The 21009-nt window shown below is 43.4% G+C and overlaps 1 pseudogene across 1 annotated transcript; it reads right to left on the reverse strand.

Annotated features, from left to right (window-relative positions):
• Nucleotides 1-7592: 7592 nt before the first annotated feature.
• LOC147465564 (UDP-glycosyltransferase 85A1-like) lies at nucleotides 7593-14650 on the reverse strand (annotated as a pseudogene). Its single transcript, XR_015189248.1, has 2 exons — nucleotides 13876-14650; nucleotides 7593-8691 (listed from the first exon to the last, which is right to left on the reverse strand). The product of XR_015189248.1 is annotated as a UDP-glycosyltransferase 85A1-like (transcript).
• Nucleotides 14651-21009: the final 6359 nt, after the last annotated feature.

Genomic DNA, 21009 nt, shown 5'->3' on the forward strand with positions numbered 1-21009 from the left:
TATATCTATATGTACACATAGTACACACCACACACACACACACACACACACACACACACACACATATATATATATATATATATATGACACACACACACACATATGATATATATAATATACTTGAAGGAAGATTTGTCACATCTGTCTTGAATTTATCACATTTGTCACAGAGAGGCATCTTGCTATTGTTCCAATACAGTAACTATGACATTCAAAGTTTCTATGCTCCCCTCATCCCCCCCCCCCCAAACCCTTTAGTTGAAGTGATTATCCGAGGTGGACATTTAAAAAGAAGAAGCGAACTCCTTTTTCTCATATTTTTGAAAAGAAAAATATACATGGCTATGATTGCTCTCTCTCTCTCTCTCTCTCTCTCTCTCTCTCTCTCTCTCTCTACCATCGGATAGATATTTGAGATCTCATTGGATGTTCCTACAACATTTCAAATTCTCATTTTATCAAGATGTGTGTGTGTGTGTGTGTGTGTGTGAGAGAGAGAGAGAGAGAGAGAGAGAAGATGAAACAACCATGTTGTGAGATATATCTTTTGGGATTGTTCCGATGGTTTTAAAAATTTTCTTCTTTTTTATCTTCTCTTCTCTCTCTCTCTCTCTCTCTCTCTCTCTCTCTCTCTCTCTCCTCCTCGTCCTCCCCATAGATATTCACTTTTGTTGAAATCTTGTCTTGTAACTTTTAAAGTCACTTTAAATTGTTGCTACACGCAAGCATTTTTTTATGTCTTCCTCTCTCCTCTTGCGTCATTTGTTGGACTTTGCATTTCAACACAGTAAATACGGCACTTAACAATTGTCCTCTTCCCCCCCCCCCCTCTCTCTCTCTCTCTCTCTCTCTCTCTCTCTCTCTCTCTTTGATTTTAGATTGGCACCCTTGCCTGCCAAAATTTAAGGAATTTATAGATTTTTAAGCATGGCCCACATGTTAACTCTTTATAATAAAAAATATTTTAAAAATCCAAGAAGTGGTAAAAGATCCATCAATGGGGAAATCTCTCTACCCATTTGGGGTGTTCCCTCTCGTTGATTTTAGATTGACACCCTTGCCTGCCAAAATTTAAGAAATTTATAGATTTTTAAGCATGGCCCACATGTTAACTCTTAAAATAAAAGAACAAAATATCCAAGAATTGGTAAAAGGTCCATCAATTGAAAATCTCTCTACCCATTTGAGGTGTTAATGTGAGGGTTGGTCTTTGTCGGGCATTTAATCCATTTTCTATGGGTGAAAAACTTTAGCTATCCTTTTAAAAATACACTAATGCCAAAAAATAATATCTTGAAATTTTAAAAAATGGGTGAGCTCAACAATAAAATCTTTCTTTCTCTCTCCCCCTCATAAATGTACATGTGTATGCACACATGCAATGTGATGGTCTCTCTCTCTCTCTCTCTCTCTCTCTCTCTCTCTCTCTCTCTCTCTCTCTCTGTCAATAATATGGATAGTAATCCCTGCATTTGCATGTCATGAATGTCCTCAAAGCAAAACAACCCCAAGTAGACGTTAAATGAGCTTTTTTCTTTTTCTCAAGCTCTTTATAGATATACATACTTCCAAAATTTTATAAAACATATCAATATTGGTCTTGAAAAAAGGCCCTTGAAAAGATATATCTTCAAAAATTACATTTCCATTAAACCAAAAAAAAATCATTAAAATTTTTCTTTTTTTTATATCTTCAAAAAGTAAATTCGCATTAAGTAACAAAACCTCCACTAAAGTTATCCCCTTTTTGTTATGTGCAATCAAACTTCAGCATTTATTTTACTAGTATGGCCAGCTGCCTTTGGCGGCCTCTCTCTCTCCCCCTCTCTCCCTCTTTATTGCGTGCAAAAGGGTTTTTTTTAGTTTTGGACTTTAGCCTTCAGGTTGCAGATTGCGACATGAGCCTTCAGGTTGCAGATTGCGACATGTGTAAAGGGCTCCCCCTTCCGCCATATTATGTTAGTAGATGTGGAATAAAAAGTCTCTTGATTTTACATTTGAAAAGGCTATCACTTCTTACATTTGAAAAAGAAAAGGCTGTCATTTCTTACAATCTTACCCTTTACTTTTGTATTTTAGATGTTTTGTAAGATATTTTTTGAAATGAATCAGGGAGTGACACGTGGATTTCCTCTCCTTCCTTGAAAATTTTAAGTTGCATTATAAAGAGTATAGATGTATTCAAAGCATTGCAAATGAGTCTTCCCCTTAAAGGTAAGGCCTACAGCTAATGGATGACGTATAAACCATACAACATTCCGAAGACATAAACGATCTTTTAAAAAGTCTTCTAAAAAGGGTTTTTTTCCAACCGATGAGAAGGATTGGAATTGGCCATATTAAGACTGGTGTTTTAAGTGATAAGGTCATTCATTGAACCGATACAATTCTCATTAGTGGGATGTCATACCAAAACTAGATAGGTTGCATGATTTTCAACAAGTTCGTGGATTTTATTAGAAAAAATAAATCTTCCATGGCAATTGTAAGAAAACATATAGGAAAATATCTTTATAAGAATTAATGAAGATTGTTATAAGCATTTTAGCAGGAGAAAACTGAAAATTTTCCATAAGAAACACTACAATGTCGTTTGTTTCACTCATACACGCTTGTCACTTTTTTTGCCTAGGTCGAGTCTCACAAATCATTGCGTGCAACAACAAGTAGGCCCTACCAATTTTCGGTTTGGGGCTTATTAAGGTGAATCCATGGAGATCCCCGTGGGTTTCAAGGGAAAAGTACATTCAAATAGCAAGTTTCATGTATTTGCAAAACATAATAATATTTGTTAAAGTGCATTGCTAATGTACAAAAAGCCTTATGCAAAAATGCAAGTAGGTTTAGACGAAACCTTGTCCTTGGACTTGCCGTTTTCCAAACAAGTCCATATTGTTTTTTCCCCCACATATATGAATGCAACACGTTGTAGGTGTTTTAGTAGATAAGTCTCAAAAATTTCCAAAAAAGACACTAAAAAAAGTCTCTATTTCACTCGCGTGCGAGAGGAGGAATGGGGGAAAACACACAACATAAGTCTTTCTATAGCTCAAGACATTTGCAGCACCTCTATCCTCTTAAAAAACACTTTCACAACTTCACTCTTCCACTTGTAGATCATCATTCGCATACACACCAACGCACATACACACTCACCATAAGCAAATCATCACTCGGTTGCACACCACACCTCACTTGCCGAGACCAGCTATCCACACGCATTTAATAGCTCATTATAGATCACACTGCTCCCGCACACAACACCTCTCTCACACTTCCATTCCGCAAACAAAATGGCCCGAGAGGCACACCCACTCACACATGCCAGTACCACGACACAAAAGCAAAAGTAGAGAAGGAGGACATGGGGAAATGACACTCGAGAACGGCTATGGAAGCTTGATCACACTCCAAAAAACTCCATACATAAGCCCACTTACAACAAACGGCGCACGCACTTGGTGGTCAAGCAAAAGCACACTCAAACTCACAGTCCTCCTCTGCACAAAGAAGCCCCACCAAAAACACACTCGCTCACCTTGGCTCCCCTACAAACGGCAGGCAACAAGCATTCAAAAATGTACAAAAATGTCTTTTATAAGGTGCCCTGTTCATCTTTGTAATGGGCCCTTTGATTGGTCCATTTGGCATCTTATTTTCGCAACCCTTGGGAGGGCGGTGCCCTCTCGCTTGATTTTTCTTCAACCACTTTCTTTTACCTTGAGAGGGGGGAGCACTAACGATGTTGCTAGTGCCCCTTGGCACCTTGCAATGTTCATTTCATTCCTCTCTCTCTCTCTCTCTCTCTCTCTCTCTCTCTCTCTCTCTCTCTCTCTCTCTCTCTCTCTCCTCCTTGGGATTGACCCCTTTGACCGGCTTTAATTTTTCTTCGAATTCCCCTCTTGTAGCTCCTTGCATCGGCCCGCGCGCAGTGCTCGACAGGGCACGCCGTAGCCAAGCTTGGGAGCTCTCTCTCTCTCTCTCTCTCTCTCTCCTCTCTCTCTCTCTCTCTCTCAACTTACACACTACCAAGGGGCCACCCCCAGCTTTGATATCCCATCCGGCTCCAACTCACACTCACATGTGGGTTTATGTTGCCACATGGCACTGCCATGATGCATTGCTCCCAAAGCCCTCATAAAATCCCAAGTGACACAAAAAAAGCCTTCTTGTCCCCACACTTCAAAGCCCTGCAATTTACTGCTCCAAGACCCATTGATCAAGCCGCCAAATCATGGTGGAAGGCCTTTATGTTGACTCTGAACTCCTCGGCTCCCTCCGCATTCCAACTTTCCTTAGCACCTCCACCTTGTCGACTTCACCTGCCTGCTCTCAAGCCCATCGCTTCATCCTCAAACAAAGAAGAGAGAATCTCGCTCCATACCGCACTATCCACATTTTCCTCCTCCATAGTCAAGGTTGATCTATTCCTTCCAACAAAGCTTCGTACCTGTTGCACTGTTGTAGCACACTCCACCGCAATCTTAATGAGTATAACCATCAGCATGCCACCTCATACCATTTTCACATGCATCTCTTCACTTGTAGGCCTGGAATTCTCCACTTGGCTGTTACCAAGCATATTGACATGCACTTCTCCTTGCTCCTTATACACATTTACCAAATCTCTATACACATGAAAGAGATCAAATTCGTCATGCCTTGACTGGGATGAATCAGTCTCCCAAGTCATATCTGCATCCATAGAGCTGTTATCACTCGTTTCTACCTCCTCTTCCATCTCGAGATCTAAAACCTTCGACCTCAATTGCCAACTTCACCTTGTGATCTCTAGCACACATCAATGAAGCTTGACCAACCATACCTAGACTTAGTCGTGCATCCTTTGCATGATTTGGAACCACCAACACTTCCTCCACAATTGGAACCTCGCTAAGTGGCATCTTGGGCATAGAAACCGTTCTATCTCTTTGCAACCACATAACCATCGGTTCCTCGTACCAACTTCGGCTTTATCTCCACTACATCAACCTGCTTTAGCACTACCTGACTCGAAAAACCCCGCCTAACTTGGTGCTTCTTCAAAATCTTCTTCATCCATCCTCTTGTTAAAGTCACCGCTTCTTCATACGACACAGACCCATCTATCTCCACGTTATCTCAAACCTCCTCATGCACACAATCCATGGATTTGCTCAACTTCAAAAAACCGACATTCTCTGCAATAGTTACCTTGATTATCCGTCCCGAAAGGGCTTCGAACTCCCATTCGAATGCTTGAAAATCACCTTCCAAGCTTTGCTTCAACTCGTCTAGCTTTCTCTTCACCTCATCCAGCTGCACATCTGCCACAAATCTGCTCCGAAAGGTCGCTTCCAAGGCCTCCCAATTTGTATTCTCTTCATCACGCAGACCATGGTACCATCTCTTCGCTTTACCACGAACTAGGAGCGGGAAAACTTGCACCGCACCTTCATCTCTTGACAAACTACTCCCCGGTAGAAACAAACCATAATCTTGGAGCCAGGTTTCCACATCTTCAACCCCAGTGAAAATTGAAAAACCCGAACACATCCTCTTTAACAACACCTGCTTTTCAAAAACTGCACCTTCGGCATCGCCAAGACCATCACTTTAACTTCAAAAAGGAGCAATCAGCGTGCTTCTCCGTGGGCGCACCAAAAGATGGGGATAGGGGGAATGAGGAAACACACCCAACACATAACACAGGGCCTCTCTATAGCTCAAGGCATTCACAGGACCTCTATCTTCTCACAAAACACCTTCTCAACTTCACTCTTCCCAAGGTGGTACCATACGTAATGTACGGTCCTTATCTGTATGTATTGAACGTCGTTCCGTATGGATAATTTTTTTATGTGCGTAATACCGTCCAAGGGCACCGCCATCGGCCCACGCACAACGCTCGACAGGGCACGCCGTAGCCAAGCTTGGGAGCTCTCTCTCTCTCTCTCTCTCTCTCTCTCTCTCTCTCTCTCTCTCTCTCTCTCTTCTCTCAACTTGCACACTACCAGGGCCATGCCCTAGCTTAAATACCCCATCCGGCTTCGGCTCGCACCCACATGTGGGTTTATGTGCGCCACATGGCATTGTCACGATGCATTGCTCCTAAAGCCCTCATAAAATCCCAAGTGACACATAAAAAAAACCTTCTCGTCTCCATAGCTTCAAAGCCCTGCCATTTACTGCTCCAAGACCCACTGATCGAGCCACAAAATCAAGGTGAAAGGCCTCTGCGTCGACTTAGAACTCCCTACTCCCTCTGCATTCCAACTTTCCCAAGTCCGCCAACCGAGGCCGCCAAAACAGGTAAAAATCACCTATCCACATCCAACCGCCAACTACATCCGACTTCGACTGGCATATCTCGGCCACCGCGACTTCGATTGACGAGCCGTCAAATCTTGGTGATTCCACATAGTACACACACCCTTCTAGAACATTGGCACGGCCAAAAAGACTCCAAAATGCACGTCCATTGAGGCGATCAACTTGGCACACAACTTGCCCCCGACAAATCTTCAACTGGCCATAACTTGCCCGTCCGAACTCCGATTGACAATCCATAAAGATCAGCATGCTCACCAACTCGAGCACTTCACACTTATCCGCTCACACCAGCTCTGACCATAAATTTGCACCTGCCCTGTCCATCAAGGTTCTGCAAACCATTCCATCTTTGAGACGCCATAACTTCCACACTGTAGCTCCATTTGAGGAGTCGTCTAGACCGAATCTTAGAGCATCTCAAACATCACATCCCAAGGCACAATCTCAGCACTTCAGACACCTTTCCTTGCCAACTTAATTGGCCCATTTTGGAACCTTTTTGGCCAGAGAAATCACAACGAGCATATATCTCCGCAATCATTTGCCTGCCCAGGGTCTTCATACCTGCTTTAGCCCTCTGTCATGCACATGTAGGCACCCGCACCCATAGCATTGCTTTGTCCACTTCCTAACGCATACCAACTTTGGCTACACCAACATGTTTATCTTTCGCCTCGGTCAAATGGATCTTGTTTGTCAGAAAACCGTGCATGCCACACCATCCGCATTAAAAAAGTAGTGCATTTGCAAGACAACAATTCATGAGTCCATTGCTAATGTACAAAGAGCTATGTATACAAACACAAATGGATGTCAATTAAACCTTTGTCAATGATATTCTTCATAGGAAACTATGTATTTGACATATCACAGTGTCGAGTGACGATGCTTCTTGAATATTAGACTTCTAAAAATAATCTTAAAAGAACATTGTAGTGTCGATTTTCGTTACCCAACTAGTGTTAACAAAAATTTAAAGGGTAACAATAGATCGCAACTAAAACAAATGTCATCGAGTAAACCTAACCATTGCAAGTGACCTTTCTTACTCAATTTCTAATATATTCCAATGTACTCTCTCTCTATCTATCTATCTATCTAGAGTACACCTAACCATTGCAAGTGACCTTTCTTACTCAATTTCTTTCATAATGTCATTGGAATATATATATACATACATACATACATACATATATATATATATATATATATATATATAATATATATATATATATATATATATATAGATATAGAGAGAGAGAGAGAGAGAGAGAGAGAAGTTTTTCAAGCATTTTTGTAATCATTTAAGACATTGAAAACTTGCTATAAACCATTACACCGTTTTTCCAAACACTAGCACAAGTGCATGTGCATATTTCTAATATTGTAATACACATAGAAGAATAACATTCCTGAAGATGTTTCAATTGAAACCTTCATTCACAATTGTTGAAATATTGCCGACTCCTTTGCATGCGAGCTCCAATTTGTTCCTTGAGACTATCAAATGTTTATGTGATGAGCCTCCTTTTTGATAAGCTTTTAGAGCTAAACTCCTCAAAATTTTAGCCTTTTGTCTCATCTCTTTCCCTTCCCCACCTTGCATAATAATCCTCACCTTTTGCTCCACTTCTAACCTCCTTACTAATCCACTATCTCCTTCATCAATTTGAAAGCCAAGTCCAACACCCCATTGCTCTATTACCAATCTCCGGTTCAAATATTGATCAGCAAAAAGAGGCCATGTTAGCATTGGAATGCCCATGGTGATGCCTTCAATGGTAGAATTCCAACCACAATGTGTGAGGAAGCCACCAATTGAAGGGTGTGCAAGCACATCTCGTTGGGATGCCCATTGCACCAATAAACCTTGGTTTTTAAGCCGTTGTGAGAGCGAATGGAAGGCGTATTTCTTTGAATAGACACAAAAGTTAGCACGAAACACCCATAGGAAGGGTTGGCCACTCGCTTCTAAACCTATCACAAGCTCTTCAAGTTGTGTCTCTGACATATCCGCCACTGTTCCAAAAGCAATGTACAACACTGAATCCTTTGGATGATTTTGAAGCCATTCGACATGGTTGTCCAAGCCTGTTATTGCAATCCCTTTTGAAATGGTGAAGGTCGGGGCATTTACCAAAGGGCCCAATGCAAGAGGACGAAATCCTAAGATTTCTTCCAAAGTATCCAATGTTGTGGGCTCTAATTCTTCAAAAGTGTTGATTACAATGCATGTCAATTCATGAACACGCCTAAATGGGTACCTTCCATACTCCTCACTTGGAAATGGTGGTGGTAGATTCTCTATAATAAGACTGGTTAGCTCCGTTCGTTTGAGAGGAGGAACACCTCGAGCACATGTGAAAAGCGTTGAATCATCTGTAATTTCATAAAAATTTGCCAACATGCAAAATGTAAGCTACATTAGGTTTACAAATGACACAAACCATGTTCAATGAAGTTTTAAAGATTCATATGATCCATTAAAGTGATTGTTGTCTATAGTGTAACATAAACAAGACTTGCCAAATTGTATAGCTACGTTGGGCTCTTTTATGTTTTATTGACACATGACACTGATAAAATGGAAAAGTAGACCTTGTTCAAATTTTAGATATAGGCCATAGAAGCACCTTGCTTCTTTGATATAGTCACAAACAACCATGTACAAATCTCTATTTCGAGTAATGGTTAGATTAAACATCCGTTTCTCTTCGATGTAAATTTCTTTCACACATTGTTACAAATAACAAGTGCCTGTGACCCATCCTTCCCAGAGAGAGAGAGAGAGAGAGAGAGAGAGAGAGATGGCAATCGGTGAGCCCTCACCCAAAAAATGACAGCTCAACCTCGTTTAGTACTAAAGGAAAAATGGCGAGCCCAAAGCCAAAAAAATTGCGATTGTGCCAGTGTACTTGCCCCGTCCTTCAGACATAGAAAGGAGGGGGGATAGGTGGCGATCGGTGAGCCCTCACCCAAAATATAGTTGGATAGGAACAACTCTACTTTTGTGTTTTCCTTCTTTGCATAGTGTCCATTAATATGTTCCTGGTTTGTCAAGGTCCAGGATCCATGGTAGTTATCTACACCGCCCATCTTCTCAACATTACTTTATGTAATCTACTCTTGTGATTGTTGGATCTCTGCCAAGTCAGCACAAGAAATTAATATTGTCAGTGGACATAGTCAAACACGCAATCATTGCTTTCGAGGGTGCAGTCTGAGTGTGGTCAAGGAACACTCATTGGCCCCCTTGCTTCGCCATGGCTTTAGGCTCCCCGCAGGTCGCCATGCGGCCACAGTTTTTACGAGGAAAGATCAGTAAAAGACCTTTCCCTACACCATACGTAAGGCCAATGTGCGACTCCTTCCAAGTTCCTTTGCCTTCGAAGAGCCGATTGATGCATCCATTTGCGGTTAAATTTCGAGCACTAGTGCCCTACGTGGCACTAGCAGGCGCCGTTGATCTTAAAAATGCAGAACTTTTTAATGGCAATGGCTGCAACCACATAGGCAGCATCGCTCGCAATTTATCATCGCCCGATGCATCCCACTGGCTACGTAATGTGTCACAGTTTTTACGGGAAAGATCAATAAAAGACCTTTCCCTACACCATACGTAAGGCCAATGTGCGACTCCTTCCAAGTTCCTTTGCCTTCGAAGAGCCAATTGATGCATCCATTTGCGGTTAAATTTCGAGCGCTAGAGCCCTACGTGGCACTAGCAGGCGCCGTTGATCTTAAAAATGCAGAGCTTTTTAATGGCAATGGCTGCAACCACATAGGTAGCATCGCTCGAAATTTATCATCGCCCGATGCATCCCACTGGCTACGTAATGTGCAATAGTTCTGACCATGGTACAAGGAAGGAGTGGCACTCAAAGCGATAACCCCCAAGTCACAAAACCATGATGCAAACGAGTTCGGCATAGAAGCATATAACACAAGAACTTTTGGACAAATTCTCACAATATTTCCCATTGTGACTTACCTCAACATCATGAGCAAACCCAAAAGCAATGTCGCAAGCGCTCATCAATTTGTAAGGCGAGTTAAATCATGGCCCAAGTGCCAACAGGGAGACCCCCATGTGCCCAGCATCCACATGAATGATGAAATACGATGGCTGCAGAGTGAGATCCGGAAGGAAGCTCTGAACCTGATATCTCAGGCTGTATTGTCTTGAGGCCGCGAAAAGCTGAACAGTGAAAACCATGGAACCACGCCGCACTACAATAACATGAGTTTTATGGACTATCAAGATGTCCCCACCAGCCATCATGGATCTTCATATCCCTCTGTGAATCAAAGCATGCCAGGGGCATGCCACTCATCAAGGATCGCTACCTCAATCGTATCCATACAAATAGCAATTCTTTTGTGGACTCCAAACTCCTGACCGACAAACTCAAGGTCTATCCAAAGAAACAAGGAACAATCCCTGATGATCTCGTGGGCCTGGCCAATAATCCAACCATTTACTGACCTTGTTGCAGTATCTGAAAAGCCATCAGCGGTGATTTGAAGTCAGGAACAGCTGCAATGACATGAGCTGAATTTCGGACAATGCCCCCCAATTAGTGGTACCATATGACAGCGCTAGGGGGAAAACAGATGGGAGTGAGTAATCGATAATGAAGATGATACAGAAGAAACAACTAACATCACCAAGCAATTACAAGAGGGGACCACAAGATGACAAGCAGAGCACTGCACAAGGAGCTGTCAACTAGGATAGAGACCAATCCGATTGACGAAGGTGGCTCCTGAAATCCATAACTAGGTAGGGAACTCTAAGAAGGTAGTGAAGAAGGCTCTCGTAACAGCCAAGTGATATCCTGCTGTAGGAACCTCATAGAGAGAGCAGAGCAGCAACGCAGAAACCAAGACCAAACCAAACAGAAAACAAAAAACAACAAAGACGCAAACAACAAAGCAAAAGAAAATCAAACCAAAAAGACTGACCTTTACCTTCCTACACACACACACACACATACACACACTCAGAAGCCACTCCATGAGAACAAAAATAAAGCATACTAATCCACCCACCCAAACATACATGCACACACCAAGCAAGAAAGCATGCAAAAACAACCAACCAGACAACAAACAAGATAAATCAACAAAGCAAATACCCACAAAGCTAAAAGATATCCCAGTAGATGATTCAAACAACCAAATCATAGAGCAGCTCTTCCGATCCGTTTCAGCATCATGAGGACCAACAGAGACACCTCGGTGTAGGGCTCCTACACTTGCAAGGATCACTGCAGGCGGGAACTAGGGAGGCCTTCAAGTGGTCAAGTGGCTTCCAAGTGATCTCAACCCAAGAGGGCAAAGGGGCAGCTTGGCCGGGCTATGTGGGCAGGAAGGACATGACAGTAGCGAAACAGACTGAGAAGGAGAAAAGCGGCAGCCTAGAGGGCAGGCTGGGCAGCGCGCAAAACTCCTCCTGTAGGGCAGCCTTTGGAAACCAAGAGCAGCGACGGCTGGTGGCAGATCCTAATCCAACTTAGGCAGAGGCAGTCCTTGCCATATCCACAACCTCTAAAGCAGTGCTTCCTCTCTAGTGAAAGTACTTAGTACAGTCAATACAAGAGCACCTCTCTAAAGAGCTCACCACTCAAAAAGGCTTCATGATGATCAGTCTATGCAATGCCAAATACCACAATCCCTTGCTGCACAACAATCGGATTGCCCACCAACCCTGATGAGAAGGTAAAAAAGTCATATCTCCCAAATGTAGCCATGCCAGTTAGCAAGTTAGCAGGAATAGCCTCATCAATCTCTTTAATACAGACAGTAATCCCTTTTGCAGATCCTATAGGTAGCACCAATGACCTCTACACCAACCAAGGAAGCATAAGACATAAAGATGTTGCTGGCGGACCACCATCCCATCTAGCCCAACCATGTGTCTCATCTCGCGTAGTTGACGGATCTTTAAATCTGTCACATATGCATTCCAAAGAAGTGGCTGCCTCTCTACCTCCTCCACACAAGCAGATGGGTGCCGAATCAAAGCAAGGCACAAATTTATTCAAGTCCTCAACAAGCAGCAGATCTCCATCTCTTTGAATAGACCTACATATCTACATTGAGATCTCTCTCTCTCTCTCTCTCTCTCTCTCTCTCTCTCTCTCTCTCTCTCCATCTAGCTCTCTATTATTTCTGAGAAGATGACCATCAATAATGCAAAGTCACATTCACTAATATATGTTACAATCAGGATTTTGAATCTGTGCTTGCTTGATTCACTCTAGTCTCTCAATTCCACTACATCTGACAAGGTGCTCGATGGGTGTTCTTACACTTTGGTGGCCATCATATTGCTTGTAGACTAACTATGTTTTCAGCCTCACCGCTTGTTAGGGTAAGCCCAACTTGTGGCACCATATGGGAAAGCCCTCTGCCCACCTAGGAAGAGATAAATGATGATAGCAAGAAAATTCAACCTCTCTAGTTAATGATTGTAAAGCACTAAGCCTACTTAAGAGGCTATTTTCTGATTAATCATTGCACTTCGAGTTTTATTCATTGTGGTATGTCGTTTCTCTTTATGCTCTTGCCCTTGGCATAGCCTAACCCTAATCTCCATCTCTCTAACCCTAACCCTAACACCATGGTTAAGCTAAAGCTCCATCCTCCATAGCCTAATGCTAAGCCATTGGTGATCACGCTTCCACACTTCCCAACAAGTGGTATCAAAGCTCACGGTTTTGTACCTGGGCCTATCGCTCAACTAATCTCTATTTGCATCAGCTTTCTTAATAATCACAATGGAGATTAGAATTCTCTTCTTCGCAAAAAGTCGCTGCGGTGGTAATCTCCCTAGAGTCGAATCAGTCTTAGGTATAGCGACTGTTGTAAATTATGTTCGTGCAACAACACCCGAGTAATGGGGTTCAATGACACTTCCAAAACAAAAGGTCCTTCAATAGGCGCAATGAGGACCTACACACAGTGAGTGTTCAGTGAATATTGAAGTACATGAATTGGCAAAGGGTATCCATGGCTGAGATTAGGCGTTGGCGGTCTTCGTTGTCCAGGCCGTCAATGATACGTGAATCAGGACCATGATGCTTGATTACAGCCAGGGAGATCCCCCCCCCCCCCCATCCCCCATGCCAAGTAGAGACATGGAATATGTGCTATGTCCGTGATGCTTGATTACAGCCAGGGAGATCCCCCCCCCCACCCCCCCCATGCCAAGTAGAGACCTGGAATATGTGCTGCGTTCGAGTAGAGCTCATCTTGCAGCAAACATAGCTAGAGTGGCTACAAGTCTTGCTGAGAACAACTACCACAATTGCCAACAGCAAGCTCATCCACAAGTAACATGTATATTTTAATTCTGCACTATGCTGCCAACAGGGACTACATGCCCCCTCCACTATGTCACATGGCAGCAACCTGCTGACTCATCTGCAACCTGGTAGTGTTTTACCCAGCTCCTCCCCCACCCCCTACCCCCCCTTCCTCCTCCTCCTTTAAAGACAGGAGTGTAGTAAAATACGAACAAAAACAGATCCAATAGAAGAGGCAGAAGGCCAACAATACCTTCAGGGAGCTGGAGTAAATTCTGCGAATAAAGGGTGTTGCAGGCGAAATGGGCTGCATTCTGTGTCCAGAGACCGACGGAGGGGATGCCGCTAGCAATGGCCAGGTCCAACACATACATGAGTCGAAAATCGAACACAAGCAATGACACAGGGGGCTCCTCCTCCTTTAACCGAGCCAGCAGACGTGCCACTGTAGCTCGCATTGGTGGCTTGAACATCTCCGTCAGAGTCGCAAGAGGATTCTCACGCTCAATCGGGAACTCTTCTTCCAAGGAGACGAAACGCAGAAGATCAGGTCCTGCTTCGGAGGCTGCCTTTGTAGTTGTACCGTTCTCGGTCATCCGCTGGTGATTTGTGCAAGTGTTGGCGAAGGTCACCATGAAACCTGCAGAGACCAGCTTGAGGGAGAGATCCAAGAGGGGTTGTATGTGGCCTTGGAAAGGCAAGGGCACTGCAAGTGCATGTGGCTTGCAATGCTGTGGGGCAGCCATTGAGAGAGTGCTGGTAATGGAAGCTGAGAGGATGAAGCACAGGTCCTCTCCACTGAGTCCACTCAATCAACGTTCTCAGCCTTCAGATCAGCTCTAGGATAGAACTTCCACAGTGGAATTTCAATGGAGACCTTTCCCTTGAAGTTTGAAGGATAGAACTTCCACAGTGGAATCTTGAATGGAGACCTTCCCTTGAAGTTTGAAGGATAGAACTTCCACACTGGAATCTTCAATGGAAACCTTTCCCTTGAAGCAAAACCCACATAGATATGTTCATTGTTTCCCTTGAACAACAGCGCATAATTTTTTCCGGACTCCTTGGATAAAGCTTGCGGGCTAATGCCACATGGTAAGCGGTGATCACACGAGGCTTATTTTTCAGTTATTTTCCTTGGAAACTAAGCTTGTGCTATGGTCACACGCATATAACTAAGCCGGCATAGTTCTACTACGCCTCCAATCCCCAACTATGCCAAAAAAGGCATAGTAGAAAAAGTTTACCGGGGGTTGTCTTTAATGCTCTTCTTTCATGTGCTCGCGTGGCTTGTTCAAAACCACGAGCCGGGAGTCACATACTCACAGCTTTGCAAAGGGAGAATAACGGCTGTATTTTTTTCAGCGTCGCGCTATGACTCTGTGTGTGTGTGTATGTGTGTGTATGTGTGTGTGTGGCTGACTCTTGGTGATAGTTTTTTTGTCTGGCTCTCGATAACAAAAATCACACTGGCTATGAGCAATAGATTTTGCACTACCTGCATGTACAAAATTGTGCGCATGGTGAGCAGGTTTGAGCATGAGGGTTCTCTTGCCTCCTCTTGCGCCATGCTATGGCTACTGCTTCCACCATGCCTCCAATATGCAGTCATTTAACATTCTAATGCTCTCTCTCTCTCTCTCTCTCTCTCTCTCTCTCTCTCTCTCTCTCTCATACGTACAGGAGCAGCTCTCCACCCTCCAATTATCCCTAACCATCATGGAGCATGCCTCATTTGACCTCAATAGCCTCTTGTCTGATGTGGAGGACAGCCATCAAGGGGAGGGCTTCTCATGGTCGCAACTCTCCCAAGTAATTGTGTCGCATCCATCTCTCCCGATCGCATCGTAGCCTTCTCTCCCGACTGCATCGCAACTTCCCCCCCCCCCCCCCCCGATCGCGACAACCTGCACTGCTCATTTGTCGTCACCCTTGGAGCGCTTCCTTCCATCCACTCACGAAGTCATGCGGATTGGAGCTTCACTTTTTGGCCCTCCGCTACGCTTGCCCAATCCACCACCTTTGCCTCCTCTTGCGCCATGCTATGGCTACTGCTTCCACCATGCCTCCAATATGCAGTCATTTAACATTCTAATGCTCTCTCTCTCTCTCTCTCTCTCTCTCTCTCTCTCTCTCTCTCTCTCTCTCATACGTACAGGAGTAGCTCTCCACCCTCCAATTATCCCTAACCATCATGGAGCATGCCTCATTTGACCTCAATAGCCTCTTGTCTGATGTGGAGGACAGCCATCAAGGGGAGGGCTTCTCATGGTCGCAACTCTCCCAAGTAATTGTGTCGCATCCATCTCTCCCGATCGCATCGTAGCCTTCTCTCCCGACTGCATCGCAACTTCCCCCCCCCCCGATCGCGACAACCTGCACTGCTCATTTGTCGTCACCCTTGGAGCGCTTCCTTCCATCCACTCACGAAGTCATGCGGATTGGAGCTTCACTTTTTGGCCCTCCGCTACGCTTGCCCAATCCACCACCTTTGCCAACTCCACCCGCTCCATTGGCAACTAACAACGTCATGCGACACCTTCAACTGACAAGGACGTTATCGTGAAGACACCATCTACCAAGCAGGACTCTGAGCCATCTCGTGGTGAGCCTGGTAAGAAAAATTCAAAGAATGCAACACGAAAGGCTCGTCGTAATAAGCTCTCTGCAAGTCACTCAACCGCCAAACTAGAGTTTGGAAGAGGTTTGACGTGTCTTGGCGTATGCAAAACTCCGTCTCCATGAATTCTTGGGCGATGCACATGTAGAGAGCGGGTCTTGTCCTTGGATGACCGGTGGCGCAAGGTAGTCGACACAAACGCTCTTGCAATGCATGGAAAAATGGGATAACATTTTCCCAAAGTTTAAAAAAATACGAGATTGGGACAGGGTTGTGCCTTTTGGAATGATTCTTGGGGCCAAATGGACCTCGAAGAGCGGGTAGCCAACAACTCCCCAAGGTATCAAAGATTCTCAAAGGACTCATTAGTTGATCCAAGTGATAACCCTATTGACAGCTCAAAGGAAAACTTTGGTAAGCTTCTCTATAAATGCAATGCCAAATGTTTTGTTTGTTTCCTATGTCTTAGTGTTATTTGTGTATAACTGAATGCATACCTATTTCCTGTTTTCTTAAGAGAATTGCAATCCACCACCCTCCCAAGGTGAGAACTCATCATCTATCCAAGGCGATGATCCTAGTTCGAGTGGCAAGAAATGAGGGCAAAAGCAAGGGAGGGTTGTTGGGGTGAAGCGCGAATTTCAGGAGATCCAAAAACTCGGTAGAGAGCATGGAGAAGACGGCTCAACATTGCTCACTAGAAAGAAAGCAACAAATTGAGGAGCTATTAGCTTTGCAAGAGCGCCAAACCAAGTCTGTAGAAGAGCGAACGGTTGTGCATCAAAACTCTATGTCCACACTCACCAATATGGTGGGTGCCTTTTTAGCTAAGCAAATCTAAATTGGTGGCAACCGAGTTTGAACTGTACTTTGGTTTATTTAGGCATGTGAGAAATCGTTGTTGTAATTTTACATTTGGACGTTCGAGGTGATTACTTTTGCACTAACTCCTTCTAAAATGTATTGTGAATTTAATGTGCTTAACTCCTCTCTCTCTCTCTCTCTCTCTCTCTCTCTCTCTCTCTATATATATATATATATATATATATATATATATATATATATATATATGAATATGATTCCTACATTGTATCAAAGCATGGTTGAAGGTTAAGGTCTCTTAAGATTTGTTAATCCTGTATTCATAAAGATCATCATAAAATCTAGACTTCTTTACTAGCTATGGTTAGGTTTAAGTCTTCTATTTAGTATTAGCACTTAACCATAATCCTCACTAGTGACAACAAGTGGTTAATAAATGGATCACTACGAAGAGCTCTCATAATATACGATCATCAAGAGAATCACACATGCGCCTACAATAGTGGCCACTTTCAACCTATTAATAGCTAGCTAGAATATATATAGTGCCACTTACGCTTGCTCACAAGCAGTCTTTTGCATTGTTTAGCAAGGCAGCATCAACAAATGGAAATGTTGGCCATGCTGACACCTACAAATAGAGTGCTAAAACGTCCTGAAAATATGACCATGAGCGTTTTGGCTCTCATTAGTTTGGCATCCTACAAAGCTTTCAATACATGGGTCTTATACTTCCACCTTTTGATTAGGTGATACACTTAAGAAACATCTAGATACTCTAAGAAATTTGTCTTAATAACTTGCTACTCTTAAGGCTCCTCTACATGATGATGACAAAACGGTTCACTACAACACGTCGTGCAAAAATCGACGCAGATACCGATGAAATAAAGTTAGTTTTAGGATTAAAAAGTGCTGACATAAGCCTCGGGAGAGACGTTGGTTTCGCGACGTCGATATAAGTACCAGTATATCTTGCGTCGGAATAAACTATGAAATGACCGTCGAAATACACTATGAAATAACCTGTAATGGAATTAGCCTTTTAACTTGAGTTGGAGCGGAAAGTGAATAACATATTGAGCATTTCCTTGAGCATTTCTTTGTGTGTAGATGTAGATTGAGAAAGAAAGTGCTTGAATGGAGAGAGCAACACTAACACATTACTTCATTAAATGGCATGATCAATACTTGTAAAAGAGAGTGAGAGTTTAGATAAATTGACACCAATAGAGGACCGGATTAGTTGGAGCCGATCCCCCCTCCAATAGGCATTTGTATTATAGATTCTTCCATGACGGAAGACTTGTTTACAATACAACTGATTGTGTTCCTTGAGATCTTCTTGATGAGGTGAAGATGGCAAGCTTCACTCACCAAGTATTAGCATAACAACAATAAACATGATTAGCATGAACTTGGAAAATGCCTAGCCTCAATCCCAAGACCTCAAACACCATGAAAGGTGAGGAGAGCTGGCAGGGAGTGAGGAAGAAGAGAGAAGTAGAAGTAGCTCTACGAGAAAGCAATAACCCCTTGCACATATTCACTCATAGATCTTGTAGCATATCTTAGCATAGTGATAATGGAGATTAGAGAGATTGATAAGCAAGCATAGGCATTCTCTTGTGTGCATTTGCATCCATAGCCAAGAGCTTGTGGTAGTAGGGACTCAACTTCTCAAGCTTGGAGAAGGAGATGGAGTTCTTGCTTCACAAGAGTCTGCGAAGGGAAGAATGAGAGTGAGAGAGCTCGTGCGATGCTCAAATGAGAGAGAGAGAGAGAGAGAGAGAGAGAGGTTGACCCCCTTTCTTAGGCTTCCCTTGAAGCTCATTGGGCCATGTAGCCCTCTAGCCAATGAGAGCTTGGCTCCCTTTGGGGCAAGATGTGTAGTCTCTTGACAAGTGTCCTTCTTTCCCTCTTGTAAGTTTAAGCTAGCACCCCCCTTGCTTAAGCACAGCCCTTGCTTAAGCACAACCCTTGCCTGCTTGAGCAATTTGTCTCTACACTTAACATGTGGCCCCTTTCCTTTCATAAGAGTATGGGTCCTTGGTGAGGTGCATACTACTACACACATCCCTCCTTTGTAGGGCTCGCCCCCCTCTTTGTAGCAAGATATTTGATCTTGGTAAGCAGGCAGGCCCCCTGCTTAGGCACATCCCTTGCTTATGGACTTTACTTGACTAAAGTTTAAAATTTAAGAACTATATCTTAAGGCTTTCAACACTTACCTTTGGTGGCTTTAATGAAGCCAACCCTAAGGTCTTTTGCTCCATTGGTTAACCTTGCTCTTTGATAGACCATCTCTCATTTGGGCCCCTTTACCATTGGCCCCGTGTTGAAATAGCTCTATAAGAATATCTGTATCTTAACCCTTGTGCCCATTTATTCTCCCACATTAAGTGATCAGTTTAATATGAGAAAATCATTTGGGTTGGTTAGCTATTAGATTTTATGACATAACCGCCGAAAATTGTAAAGCATATTCCGACGCTTGTTCCGAGGTATATACCGGAACCTATTCCGTACTCTGTACCGACGACCAGACCTGCAAAGTTTTTTTGGACAGAGAGGGCTGGGAACTGATGCTGCATGTACTGCAGCAAAGAAAACAGCCCTCTCTGCCCAAAGGAAGAGTGCACAAGCAACCGCACTCCACCTACAAGCTGACGCTAAAGAGTGAGTGTATGGCAATTAGCAAAATTGTAAGAATAAAATAACCACAAAATTAAAAGCTTAATTATGGCATAACAGCATAAAGATTTTATAACCATAATTAAAACATGAGTCGAAAACTGCAAAACCATAAATATAACCCGTTTGCCATACCATAACCATTATCATAACTTGCTTGTCATACCATAACCATAACAGTCATACCATCATTGCACAACCATAACCATAACCATCACATGATTGCCATACCATCATAGTAAAACCATAACCTTAACTTGACTGCCAAACCTTAACCATAACATCTATGCCATACCATAAACATAACCATAAACCTTAAACGTAAGCACTACAAAACTGTACATATGCAAAAAATCACTGAGTGAAACTGTGTCAAGAAGACCATAACTACAAAAAAGACTGTACCAAGAAGACTATATAAAGATGACTGGGTAAAACTATATCAAGAAGACCCTCATGGTAATGCCTTCTAGTCGACGTCCTCTCCCTCCTCTTGCAGCTGGGTCAAAAGGGCCACAAGTCCATGCTTGTACCCGTACTTCTCCTCTCGGCGTGTCGGAGGGCGCTTCATGGTAACTTCCGGAAAAAGTATGGTTTAATCATTAGATAAATCTTCAAATAACATATATATTTTTAATAATTTAAAGCATACATATAATACTTACAAACTCATGTCGAAGCGTATCGTAGCCTCCACTCCCAAGATGTGACGCTCCAGTAGACGAGCCAAACATGCTCTGGCTGCATCTCTCTGCTGCTGAAATCTCTCAGGATTGTCTTGTGTCTCTCATGCAATCCTCGCCCACTCCTCTGCGTCCAACTATGCCGGCTTTGGACTATTGGCATTGTACCTGTCTCTCGCCTCTGACTAATGATGTGACATTGTGGACTTCACCACGCTCAAAATCTAGGGGTTGAGACAGGATCATACCCCTTTGCCGCCCTGTACTCTCTGTGAATGGACTCGATGATTTAATGCTTTCTTTCAAGATTGAGATTATCCCAAATCTCCATAATAGAGTGACCAAACTGAATCGTATAGAGCTGCCGAATCCTCTGTCACATGGCCTTTTTGACCCTATTCGCCACAACAGCTGCATCCCTGCTCTTGTACACCTTGCTAGTATCATGCTCGTGTGATCCCCAAGGTGTACGTGGTGTGCCAATCAATGAACTATCTATTGAAGAGAGTGTTGGACGCTCTCTCGGTGGTGTGGACGCATCGATAGAACCGCTACCACAGCAACCACC

Source organism: Adiantum capillus-veneris, chromosome 1 (genome assembly GCF_014529385.1).
Source record: "Adiantum capillus-veneris isolate H3 chromosome 1, ASM1452938v2, whole genome shotgun sequence".
NCBI lineage: Eukaryota > Viridiplantae > Streptophyta > Polypodiopsida > Polypodiales > Pteridaceae > Adiantum > Adiantum capillus-veneris.